Genomic DNA, 13,640 nt, shown 5'->3' with positions numbered 1-13,640 from the left:
CTTCAACTGAACCCAAGAATGGTTTCCTGTTTTAACCTGACCAGGCGCGCAACATGGTGTCAGAACCGGGATTAAGAGAGCAAGTTCTTCAAGCCATGAGGTGCAGAGTTGAAGGTGAAGGCGGATCATGCTGGTTGAGTGAAATAGAGCTCAAACAAAAAGGGGCCAGAAACAAACTCAAGGTAATGAAAAACTGCACAAGTGACTTATTTGGCAAAGAAAATGAAACAGAACATTTGTAAGGCACAAAACACATTATTAATCAAACAAGTAACACAAAATGTATTATTAATCAACTGAAACATACAAAATGCATTATTATTTAAACAAAATGTTCAAAACCACAATATTTGATAAAACTAGTAGTGATAGTCATGTGGGGCTCAGAATTACCGTTGGCTTACATAATGAGCATGTTTAAAGTAAAACGGGCATAAGAAAAGTATAATGAGCATGATAAGAGATCAAAAGGGCATAGCAAGTACAATAAAAGGGCAACATAAGCTTAAAGAGCAAGGCAACTGCATGTTGTTCAGTAAAAGGCCATATTGGGCACAAACTACTATTTTGCATTGAAAGCAGCCATTCAAAGCATAACTAGAGTTGTTCAAAGTTTGCAGAGTGTGTGCTTTGTTACAGTGCAATTATTTCAAAGAGTTTGCTGGGTGCAAAGTACAGTTCTGTTGCAAAGTGCAGTCAAAGTACTGCCATTTCAAAATGTTTCTTGTGCTGTGTGCATTTATTCACATAGTGCCACCATTTCAGGGTGTTTGTTATACAGATATGGAGTGGTTTCACAAAGTACAGTGATTTCAAAGTGTTCTTGTGGTACGGAGACTTATTTGGCAAAGTGCAGTTATTTCAAAGAGTCTCTTGTGCTACTGGGCATAATTACAAGTACTGGCATAAAGTTCTGGCATATATATTTGTGTGTGTATGTTCATATATAATTTCAAGCATCTTCACTACTGTGTGTTGCTACGGCAGAGGCATTTCGCAGAGCAAGTCCACTTGTGTTTAATCGTAATATAGCAGAGATTTGGAAAGTATTTGAGCAGAAATATGATGTTTTCATATAAGCAGCTTTTTCTGACAAAGATGCACATACAAGGGCATTCATTTTTCTTAACTTAAATGGGTCAGATGCCATTGAAAGAGAGCATTAATTTGTGTATGCACCAGGAGTATATGCAGGAGAGGGAGAATATCACCATATTGTGGTACTGGCTGAATTAAGGGAGGACCCTGAGTGCATAAAACATACATTTAGAGAAATTTGCAACTCCCAGACAAATGTTACATCAGAGAGGCACTTATTTTTTACAAGAGACCAAAAGCGAGGTGAAACTTTTGCAGCTTATATAAAGCAAAAACATGCAGATTTAGTGACTGTAACAATGAGTTAATAAAGGACAGGCTTGTGTGTGGTGTTAATACTGCTGCGGTGAGAAGGATTTTGCTTCATGACAGTGATTTAATGTTAAGCAAAACCACAGAGATTTGTCAGATCCATAAGCTCACAGAAAAGCACACAAGTATGCTTGAAAGTCAGAACAGCATAGTTTCAACAGACTCTAGAGCAAATGTAGACAGCATGCAACACATGGCAAGCAGAAACAGGCCTAAGCACATGGCAGCAGAAAGCCCTGTAGGTCTGGCAGGGAGGACCCATAATTTTCTAGCAAGTTCCAAGACTAGCTCAGTAAAGAGGGCATGCTCAGTGCAGTATAAGGGTGAGTCAGCAAAACTTAAGTCAAATCTTATTGTTAACTGTCATAATTGTAATGCCAACCATGAGTCTAAAAGAGAAAAGTGATTAGCATTTGCTCACCAGTGCCACAAGTGTAAAAAAATTGAACCATTTTCAAAAGTTTTGTAAATCAAGTAAGCCTCATTCAGTTATTTAGAAATGTCACTCAAAAAAGCAAGTTGATCATGTAGAGAGCTGCAACCCTACTTTCTATGTAGATGGTGTATCTGTGGTTGGTGAAAAGATTAATGCAGTAGATTTATTGCCAAATAATGAAGTATTTCTACTGTCCTGATTAATGGTAAACCCACAGAGCTGAAAGTAGACACTGGTTAAATGTGTAATATAATGTCATCAGAAACATTTGCTAAAATGAGGGGTGAGCAACTTAATTTGGTCAATTGTGCAAAGCTTATTGCTTATGGAGGTGAAGAGATTCAAAGCGAAGGCTCAGTAGCACTTTCATGCTATTCAGCTGGGAACAGTTACAGCTTATAATTTTACGTAGTCTGAAGACCTGTGCAGTCATTATTAGGTCTCAGAGACAGTTTGAGAATGAAACAGCTTTCTTTTACCAAAGAAGTACATCATGTAAGCACCTCCCAGTTCCAACTTCAGTGACATTATTTTCTCAGAGTATACTGGTGTTTCCAATGACAAGCTAGGCAAACTTCCAGTTGTGTACTCCATGAAAGTAGCCCCAGGGGTCAGTCCAGTGGTCTGACCAGCAAGAAGAGTTCCAATAGCTATACCGGACAAAGTTAAGGTCCATTTAGACAAAATAGTGCAGCATGGTGTGATTTGTCCAGTCACAGAACTAAGTGAGTGGGTGTCTTTCATGGCAGCTGCTCATAAGAAAAATTCAGATGAAATCAGAATATGCATTGACCCAAGAGACTTGAACAAGGAATTAAAAAGACCTCCATCCTATGTATACAGTTGACGAGATTGCAACCCTTATGCCAAATGCCATTGTTTTTTCTGTCTTAGATGCAAACAATTCATTTTGGCAAGTAATGCTTGATCGTAAATCTTCACTACTGACTGCATTCAGTACCCTGTTTGGTAGATACAGGCTTCTCAGGATGCCTTTTGGAATAAATTCTGCCAGTGACGTCTTTCAGCGTGCAATGGAGCAATTTATTTTCAGACTACATATGTGCAATATGGGTTGATGATTTACTGGTTGGAGGCAATTGTGAAGCAGTGCATGACAGAAAGCTCAGGAAAGTTCTGGACAGAGCGTGTGAAGTGAATTTAAAGCTCAGTCTTCTGAAGTGCAAATTCAGACCACCAGAAGTTACTTATTTAGTTAATTGATTTACCAGTACAGGCGTATGACCAGATTCTTCTAAACAAGCAGCCATTCTTGAGATGTCAGCTCCAGACAACGTCCAAGCTCTACAGAGTTTTCTTGGTATGGTTAACTATTTGGGCAAATTTATCCCTGACTTTAGTGAGTTAATAGTGTCATTGAGAAGGCTGCTATGCAAAAATGTTGCATTGTCATGGTTAGAACAATACTAGAAAGCATTTGATAAACTCAAACAGCAAATTACTAACCCACCTACATTAAGATACTATGATGTCCACAAATCAGTAGTTCTTTCCTGTGATGCATCAAAGTTCAGTTATGGTGCATTATTTCTCAAGAGGGCAGACCTGTTGCCTATGCATCTAGAACTCTTACCCAAACTGAGATGCAGTATGCTCAAATTACGAAGGAACTTTTGGAAATTGTGTTTGCATGTTCTAAGTTCCATGATTACATTTATGGCCAAACTATCCAGATAGAAACTGACCATCAGCCTATAGTCACTATTTTAAAGAAGCCTATGCATTCAGCTCCACCAAGACTACAAATGAGGATGTTCAAATTGCAAAAGTACAATTTCAAAATGGTATGTACAAAAGGTAAACTTCTTTATCTGGCTGATACCTTGCCCAGATCACCCAGAAATACCACGAAACAGCTTGCTGCAGAGAACTTTGACTTTGATGACATGGAAGTGTGTAATTTTTCTGTCATGAGAGTTTAAGAGCTAAGAAATCATACAAATACTGATCCAATCTTTCAAAAACTCAACCACTTCATCAATGTAGGATAGCCATCAAAGCAGTCCTGTGTACCGCCAGAAGTATTACCTTACTTTCCATACAGAGATGAGATGCTTATTGTAGATGGTATAATTTTCAAAGGTCACAAAGTTATTGTTCCTACTTCCTTACAACATGAATACATTCAGATTTTGCATCATGACCACCCAGGTTCCAATTCTACAAAAAGAAGGGTGAGAGGACTAGTGTTTTGGCCTTCTCTATCCAACAACATTGATAAAGTGCTTTCTTCTTGTTCAGTATGCAACAGTACTAAACAGCTTTTGCAAAAAGAGACACTTCAGCTAAGCCATATTCCTGAACTACCTTGATAAACAGTAGCAACTGACATATTTGAGTGGAACAATGAGCATTACTTAGTGTTGGTAGACTCCTATTTGACCTGGTTTAAGATCGATTTGCTATCTAACCTAAAGTCCAGTGCTGTTATTACTAAGATGAAACATCATTTCGCAGTCAATGGTAGACCACACAAAGTTATTTCTGACAATGGTTCTTAGTTGGACACAAAATGAGGAAGGAGCTCAAACAGCACCATAGATATGTATAAATCCACTCAAAAATGTATTAGGTTCAATTTGTTTCTTAGCCATTGCTCAGTGGAAAAGGACGTCAGAATGATGTCACTTCCTCTCGGCTTAGTCTGATGACTACTGCTTGGCCTATCATAGGATCCATTCAAGCCAACATTATTTCCTTGTATTCCGTTCTCAAAGCAATGCTCTCTCTCTGTGCTGGAGTAATTAACAAGGGCTCAGGAGACTGCAAATGTGCCCCTCTATGTTCAAATTAGTTTGAACAGCCGTAGTAACATTGTTGCCTTGTTTATGCATCAAATCATCCACTTTAAGGTTAAGATCCCTTCCAATGCAGATAAGGATGGCAATGCCTCAGTCAAAGTCAGCATGCCCAAAATGGCCAAGATATTAGAAAGCTCGCCTCCCTCCATATGAACCAACTGTGTAAAAGACAAATCCATAAACTAAGAAATACACAAAATGAGGCAGGAGATCAAACAGCACCATGGATATGTATAAATCCACTCAAAAATGTATTAGTTAGGGTCAATTCGTTTCTTAGCCATTGCTCAGTGGAAAAGGACATCGGAATGACGTCATTCCCTCTCGGCTTAGTCTGCTGACTAGTCCTTGGCCTATCACATGATCTGTTCAAGCCACCATTATTTCCGTGTATTCCGTTGTCACAGCAATGCTCTCTCTGTGCTGGAGTAATTAACGAGGGCTCAGAAGACTGTGAATGTGCCCCCTCTATGTTCAAATTAGTTTGAACAGCCATAGTAACATTGTTGCCTTGTTTATGCATCAAATCATTCACTTTAAGGTTAAGATCCCTTACCGATGCAGATAAGGATGGCAATACCTCAGTCGAAGTCTGCAAACCCAAAATGGCCATGGTATTAGAAAGCTCGCCTCCCTTCATATGAACCAACTGTGTAAAAGACAAATCCACAAACCAAGAAATACACAAAATGAGGCAGGAGATCAAACAGCACCACGGATATGTATAAATCCACTCAAAAATGTATTAGTTAGGTTCAATTCATTTCTTAGCCATTGCTCAGTGGAAAAGGCCATCGAAATGATGTCACTCCCTCTTGGCCTAGTCTGCTGACTAGTCCTTGGCCTATCACATGATCTGTTCAAGCCGCCATTATTTCCTTGTATTCCGTTGTTACAGCAATGCTCTCTCTGTGCTGGAGTAATTAATGAGGGCTCAGAAGACTGTGAATGTGCCCCCTCTATGTTCAAATTAGTTTGAACAGCCGTAGTAACATTGTTGCCTTGTTTAAGCCTCAAATCATTCACTTTAAGGTTAAGATCCCGTACCGACACAGATAAGAATGCAAAAAGTCTACAAAGATAAGATAATTGTGCAGGTATAGAAATATATTAATACCACAAGGAATGCAATAAACAATAATTCGAACCAGGTACTTTGTAAATATCATAGATGCAGTGGAACACCCAAAGGGTAAGATATAAAACCGATAATATGAATCATATACAAAAGAATCTTAAAAAAATATCTGTAGTGGTTGCCAATGAGAATATGATGTAGACATCATTTAAGTCTAGCTATACCTTGAAAGGTAGTAAAGGGAGGAGAGGTAAAATGGACCGAAGGAATAACATTCTAAACTTTTGAAGGTTGACAAAAAGATTTAGAAAAAAAATGTCTAACACAGTCCTCCAATTTTTTCTGTCATTGGTATCAGACAAATCTTTGAATAAAAGGCTTTTCCCATCTAGCAGCTAGTCATTTGTTCTAATAACTCATTGCAGAAGCATTACACTCAGAACTGGAGGGAACAGGGAAACATAATTTACTGGACAAGTTGAAATCCACTGGAAAGGAGATTCCCATTGTTAAGTACACCCTTCCTGAATTATCCTTAGAATTGATTTGTCTTAACAGCCTGGAGCCAAGACTCAGTGAGAGAGAAAGATTGCCATGGATACAGGGGAGAGGAGTCTGAACAGGCAAATACTCATGCTGACTGGGAGGACTGTCCTTGATTCTTTGATGCTTTACCTTTCTTTTTCAAACCTCCTTGTCATTGATTCTGAAAATCCTGTTTGATAACACAATGCTGCTTGAATTGCTTATTGAAAAAAGGAAGCTGAGGAGGAAAGGAAATGTTTACCTGCCTTAAAAAAGCATGGTTGAAAAAAATCATTAACTCCTTGGATCAACTTTTCTCTTTCATCACACTTTTTAAGCACATCAGTGTAAAACAGCCAAACAGATATTCCTTGTCTAGTGTAGAATTTAAAATTTCACTTTTATCAACTTCTGGAAGGTTTTGAGAAAGAAACCAAGCAAATCTTCTAATGACCTACCCAGAATCAGCAGCTCTGGAAATAGTATCATCAGTATCATAAAAACACTTTAAAATATGCTTAGTGTGAAGAAATTAGACACTGTTATTTGTGCTAGCATGTCTGGCTTAAGTTTTGCACATAATTTCAGATTGACCTGTGTATTGTATTCTAGCATGACTAGGTATGATATTGTAAAAAAAGTTTTTACATGCTGATTTATAATTTGTTTGTACAGAATGTTTTAATGACTTGAACAGTGTTCTTTGCATTTCTAACTGCGCATGTTTTGAAAAGAGATTCTAAAGACAAACTGTCTGAAATTCAGCTGATCAGCAGATGATGTCATCGAATGCTGACAGTTGCTATGTGTTACTGTCAGAAGCTGAAAGACAGGAAAGACATTTTAGAAAAGAGATGTTGGTTGATTTTCAAAATTTGAAATGAAAATTAGAACTGGAACAGTTGACAGTTAGGCTATTCTATAAACAAGCCTACTGAAGTCAGTTACCGTAGTCAGTTACAGCAAAAACAGTTACAGATGTACTGTGCAGTAGATACCCAAAAAGGACTCAGCAAGAACTGTAAGCATGCCTTTGGTCTGTTGTAGTAATTTAGTTCAGATCAGGGACAGTGTTATTTAGTCAGATAAGAAAAGTATAATTAATCAGTTTATCAGTTAGAGTTTTTTGAATTTTGGATTTCTATCCTACAGTATTGATTTTATTTTCCTGGAGATTGAGCTTTGTTTGTTTACTGGAAATTATTGTTTTATATTTTTAATCGTTTTGCTTAATATTAATTTTTTTTATTAACTTATCATTTTGGATGGTCAATCAGTGCTTTTCTGTAGTGATTTTAGAGTGCTTATACTTGTTTTGATAATTCCCAGGGCCATTCCAAAAGCCCGGTTGCTTAGGTAATTTCCTACTATTTGTTTTGATATTTAATTTTCATAATTGGACATCCCTTTAAAGGACATGAAGACACTCTGATTGGTGGAAGCATTACTGTATTATTTTGGGGAAGAGACAGCTGGAAATCTGGGTCAGGCCTTCCCAGAAATGTTTGGATGTGTGAGATTTAATTTATTTACCTCATTACATCCAAGTGACACCTCCAGGTATATCTGCAATTAACTCCTACTGATGCCTCTATGTGCCAAATATTGCTTGTTCATATTTGCATCAGTAATTCCAAACCATGCTATGTACAAGGTTATAAAGATTTCATCTTAAAACTTACATAATGGCAAACTCAATTGCATTAATATTTAACATTTGTCTAGTGCAGGTAAAGGAATATTAATTGTGTTTTTTATAATATTAATTTATATAGATATAATTTTCACTTGGTTCTAAATATCTCAACAACCAAGTAACACAGATAAAACTCCTTAGCCTTATATGAATGCTCTCAGCAAGATGAATAAAATGCTGCTGACAATATATGTGTAACTCGAGTGGTTGCTGAGATATTGTAAGTTGTTTACAAAATATTACAAAGGTAATAGTTACAGTGTTTACTGTGACTTATAAAATTCAGTTTAAGACCTAGAACCTAAAGAATACTACCACAATAAAAATAGTTTGTGCAGAAGGGTTTGCCATGTATACTTCTTTCATAACCCCTATGGTCCAGAGATATGAACATATGTTTGAAATGCGAGGACATAATTTGATTCTGTCAAAAGGCTTAGGTTCCACCCATTGGAAGTCACAATGAAAACTTCCTGGACTCCACTGGAGTAAATGAGTTAAGTGTAAGTGTATCAGAGGTCTTAAACTGGGACATGTTGCTCTGAAGTGTGTAAAAAGGAGTTACGTTAGGGGTGGAAAGAAGTATACAGTCCAATCCCAATCTATAGAGTGTGTTCCTGTTGTGCTCTTAGGGGAAAATTGTGAAATGTTACTCCTGTTTAAGTGACAGTCTCAAATTGAAATCAGTAGTGAGGATTGAAGCCCTTAGTTACTGACCCAGTATAGTAAGGGATGTCACATTATTTGGTGGCAATTCAGTGGGATATTATTTGGGCATCACACTTAGTAACATGAGAATCAGAAATTATAAGGAATTCAAGGATTTTTCCAGCTTGCTGAAAGCTTTCTCATCCTTGCCAGAGTGAATGGGGTTAGCAGCAACAATCAGTTTAGCAGAAGCAGTTCTGGACAGGGAACTCAGTGCTAGATCTGTATTAGGGTTAGGAAACAAATACTTATGAGTCTGAGGAAACCTGTATAACCTGTCAGATTTTCTGAGAACCAGAGAATGATTGTCAGTTAAACTAGAAGCAGTGAGAAACACATTCACAAAAGCAGGCAACATGAGAAATACCTGCAGAGTTATACATGTCCAACAGTAACAAATCATAGTACCTTTTCGGTACAACAGGAATTTTATTTTGCTTCTACTGAAAAACTGCTTCCATCTCTGATAAGGTACTAGAAAAAAATAAATACTCAAGAGATAAATCTGAATGTTCAGATTGAGAAGAAAATTTCTGAAGTACAACCAAATTCCTGCAATATCTGCTCTTCTGACTGAAAATCTTTGAAAGAAAGTGAGAAAACTCTTTTTTTTTGCCTAAAGAAGCAGTTGGCAAAAAGAAAAAAAAAATGGCAGAAAAGAGTTCCTTAGCAAATCCCAGCAAATCCTCCCTGTCCATAGAAATAGAAACAAGAGAAGGCAAGATTTTTTCACTATGTTTAAGTTTCCACGAGAAACTCCCTGAAAAAAGATTGACCTTTAGTAGGCATAGTCATTGCAGAATCAGGATCCTTATCCCAGCTAAGTGAAGAAACTTCACCTGTCCCTCCCCTTCAGACTGGCAGGAGTACTTCTCCCTTGCCATCAAGGGCATCCCTACAGCCACCAATGATGTTGCTATCCTCAGTCCATGGTGGCTGTAGGTGCTATATTAGAGGAAACAAGGGTAAGAGATGCATGGTTTGAGGAATCATGAGAAGCCCCAGCAGAGTAATCCACTAGCAACTGATTCACAATAGGAACTGGCCTGAAAATGTAAGACTTTCTGACAACCTTCTTTTTCTTGCAAAACAAGGTAAAACCACAGAGACAATTACCTACTCCATAGATTACATTGAGTATGAGACATTGACAATAGACAGGATGGCCTAAATGAGTTAGTAAATTGTACATAAATGGTAAGTTGACAAAAAGTAGTTCTAAGGTAAGTACACAACTGCCAGTCCCCTGACAATACCTGCCCCTGACACACAAAGCTTCAAAAACTTCAGAAAAATTCAGTCAAAAAACAAAGACTTTTACACAAAAAGTTTACACAAGCACTTATAAATCAAAACTCCCTTAGAAATGCATGCCACTCCAAAAACATTTTAGTTTCCCAGTATTTCAGAAAGAAAAACACAAGTTTTCCTCAGAAAAATAAAAATAGTGGAAGATTTTCACCAACAGGGGACTTATCTGTTCAGCCTTAAATGATGGCTAGCTAAGTGACATTTCCATGGAGCCCAACAAAGGATTGCACTTAGGTAGTAATAAAGTTCTGAGTACTGTGTCACTCTAACTGTCCATTTATCAGAATTCCCCATAAGCTCCAAACAGAACTCATGGAAGGTAAAAGGTACAATTTACCTTTGAAAAGCTGGCCAGTCAGTGGGGATAGAACCGGTAGGACCTCAAAAGGCTTACACTTTTGAAACTGTTATCTAAAATTGTGTATACACATACATAAATATATATATCTATATAGTATATGTTATATAACTATATATATCTACATATAACTATAATTATAGATATATACACATATGCATATATCTATATCTATCTATATATATATATATATATATATATATATATATATATATATATATATATATATATATATATATATATATATATATATATATATATATATATATATATAGGATCACTACATAATCTCAAAATGTTGGAATATTGAATTCCAAAATCTCGAGACTATATAGCCAAAACCCCTAAATACCGAAAGACCAGAAGTGCGAAATTGAAAATCCCGATCTTTGTAGATATTGACGTAGTGCTTGTTGTGTTGTGGTTTGTTGATGGATAGGTGGAAGTTCACGTAAGTATCTATGTGTAAGTGTGTTGGTTAAGGGCTTTAGTGTGTGTCAGTGTGTGTTGTGACTGTGATGTGTGTGTGTGAGGGACTGTAAAATGTGTGGGTGTGAGTTTCCCTTGTGTGTCTGTGCGATCTCGGAGTTAGTATATTTAAGTAAGGGGATGTGGGAGGTGTAGGGGGGCTTGCCCTCCTGCTTATCTGTAGTGTAGGATGATATGTTTGATTGTGGGGGGAAGCTGTGTGCATGTGTATGTGTGTGATGTATGTGTGTTGTACGTTCGGGATTTTGAATTTCGCACTTCTGGTCTTTCGGCATTTAGGGGTTTCAGCTATATAGTCTCGAGATTTTGAAATTCAATATTTCAAAATTTCGAGATTATGCATGCACACAGACACATACACACATGCACATATAATATTACAAAAGGTACAAGGTTTGATTCTCACCTTTAAGAAGCATGGCTAGGCCTAAAAAGGCTCCCTGTGGACATTAGCCTTGTAATTGCCTATGAACCTATGAAGTTAGGTGGACATGCAAAGTATGATTGCCATAAAATGAAAAGGAATTCAGAACTACCAACATAAACAGTAGGACAGGGGAAAAGACAAATGAATGCACTATATTATTAATCAATATGTGCATTTTTATGTGTGCGTATCCATAGCTATTATCTTTGCTTTATACATAATATTGTGTAGTTCACATGTTAATTTTCATTTCAATAAGTAAGTTCTGAGGTAAATCTGATAAGGATTAAAATGTAAAGAGGAAACATAAGGGAGGAGTATAATTACGTGTGAGGAAGTAAGTAGGGGAATAAGAAAAAAGGAAAGAAAAGTAACGAGATCTTGTCCATAATTCAATTTAAGGAGTTTGCCAGTTTATATTGCTTCAGTGTTAATGCAATTACAGCTCCAAGTAGAGACTGGGTATTTTATTTATTTATGTTTTTAATTTCTTTGAGAAGAGTTTATGGTTTATGTCTGTTCAGTGCTCAGAACAAATGGAATTCAAGAGTTTTGCTGTACATACTAAATACAGGCAATCTCCATAATGGTTGTTAGATTTTTGGATTAGTAATGAGTTCTGATATTATGATCTTATTTACCTTGTTGGATTGTACCGTCCGATGAATTGGGGCTGTTATGTTTGTCTGATGAAGTAATGTGTAACATTACGAAAGCGTTTACATTAAACAATTTTGGATGATACTGAAGCCGTTTGGATTATTATTGTTGTCTTCTGCCACACGGTTTTGCTGTTATAACTCTCAACTTGTCTGCTTAAAGAACATAAACAAAGACAATTTTATGGGGACAATGCCTCAAAATCAGGGACAATGTTTAAACATTAGTCTAATCTCTTCAAAAATTAACAAGACAACATATTTTGCATTAACATGCATTTTATGAAGACTAAAAGGCATGAAACTTTAATGTATGGCAAATCCATTGTTAGGAGGGACATGTCAATATGTGCGACAAAATCATGGAAGTTCTGCAAAATAAAGGGCAGTTGAATGCTATGACTTTGAGTTGTAAAAAAATAGGGTGTTGTGAAGTTCTAGCCAGGATATATGTTTTACTGTTACACAACCATGCAGTTTAAATGGAATGTGTGCAGTACGTTTGGGAGTTTTGATAAATTGCATTTTTGTATGTTAATGAAGATTGAAGATGCATATAGTATAGTATAGTAGGCAGTAGTGATTGCACTGACTGTGGTTGTGACATTAAATAAGAATGATTTTGTATAAGTTTAGCTTTTTTCATCTTTTCACCTCTTCACATTTAGCACTTTCTCCTGCACCCCCTCTTTCCTCTTAGCATTTCCTGTACATAATTTTGCTTAAACACTTGCTACGCATACATTTCTGCTCAGTAACAATTCTCAATTCAACAACTTTAACTCTCCCACATAGATCTGGTTTATAGTTAATATGTTTTGTGATAGACAAGGGGGGATCCACCTTGGATCCCGGGAACTATCGTCCCATCAGTATGACGAGCCTGATCTGCAATGTCATGGAACGCATTATCATGGAACTTATAAACAAAGACATTGGCGACCTTCAAACACTGGACCCCACCCAGTTTGGTTTCGTGAAGGGCCGATCCTGTCTCCTCAACCTGATTGACTTCTTTGAATCAGTCTCCAGAGCCGTGGATGAGGGTAAGTTGGTCCACACAGCCTATCTGGACCTCGCCAAAGCCTTTGACACCATCCCCCACTCTGGAATCATAGATAAACTTACTAAGCTGGGCATTAATCCCTACATCACTCAATGGGTTTCCAACTGGCTTACTGACAGAACCCACACTGTAAAAGTAGCTGACTCCAAATCCAGCTCCAGACAAGTGACAAGTGATGTACCTCAGGGTTCAGTCCTGGGACCACTCTTGTTTGGCATCTACTTCTCTGAAGTACAGGCCAACACTAAGGGACTCTGGCTAACAAAGTTTGCAGATGACTGCAAACTGGGAGCCATTATTGAATCCCCAAATGATGTGGATATTCCACAAAAGGGGCTTAGAGAAAGAGATGCTTGGTGCCAGAGCCATGGGCTCAAGCTTAATGCCAAGAAATGTATAGTAATCCCCTTTGAGAAAAAACATGTACCCATGAATTACCACATAAGTGGCAGTACACTAAACACCGAAAGTGTGATAAGGGACTTAGGGACACAGGTGGACAGTGGTGTCACCTTCGATAACCCATCACCACAACAGTCAGGAAATCCTTCTATATGGCACACCTCATCACTAAGGGCTTTTCATCCAGAAAAAAGGAGGTCATTCTCCCACTGTACTCATCCTTCATTAGACCCATTATAGAGTACAACGCCCC

This window comes from Protopterus annectens, chromosome 4.part0, assembly GCF_019279795.1.
Source record: "Protopterus annectens isolate FY-2018-M chromosome 4.part0, PAN1.0, whole genome shotgun sequence".
Taxonomy (NCBI): Eukaryota; Metazoa; Chordata; order Ceratodontiformes; family Protopteridae; genus Protopterus; species Protopterus annectens.
Note: the sequence above shows the minus strand (reverse complement) of the source record.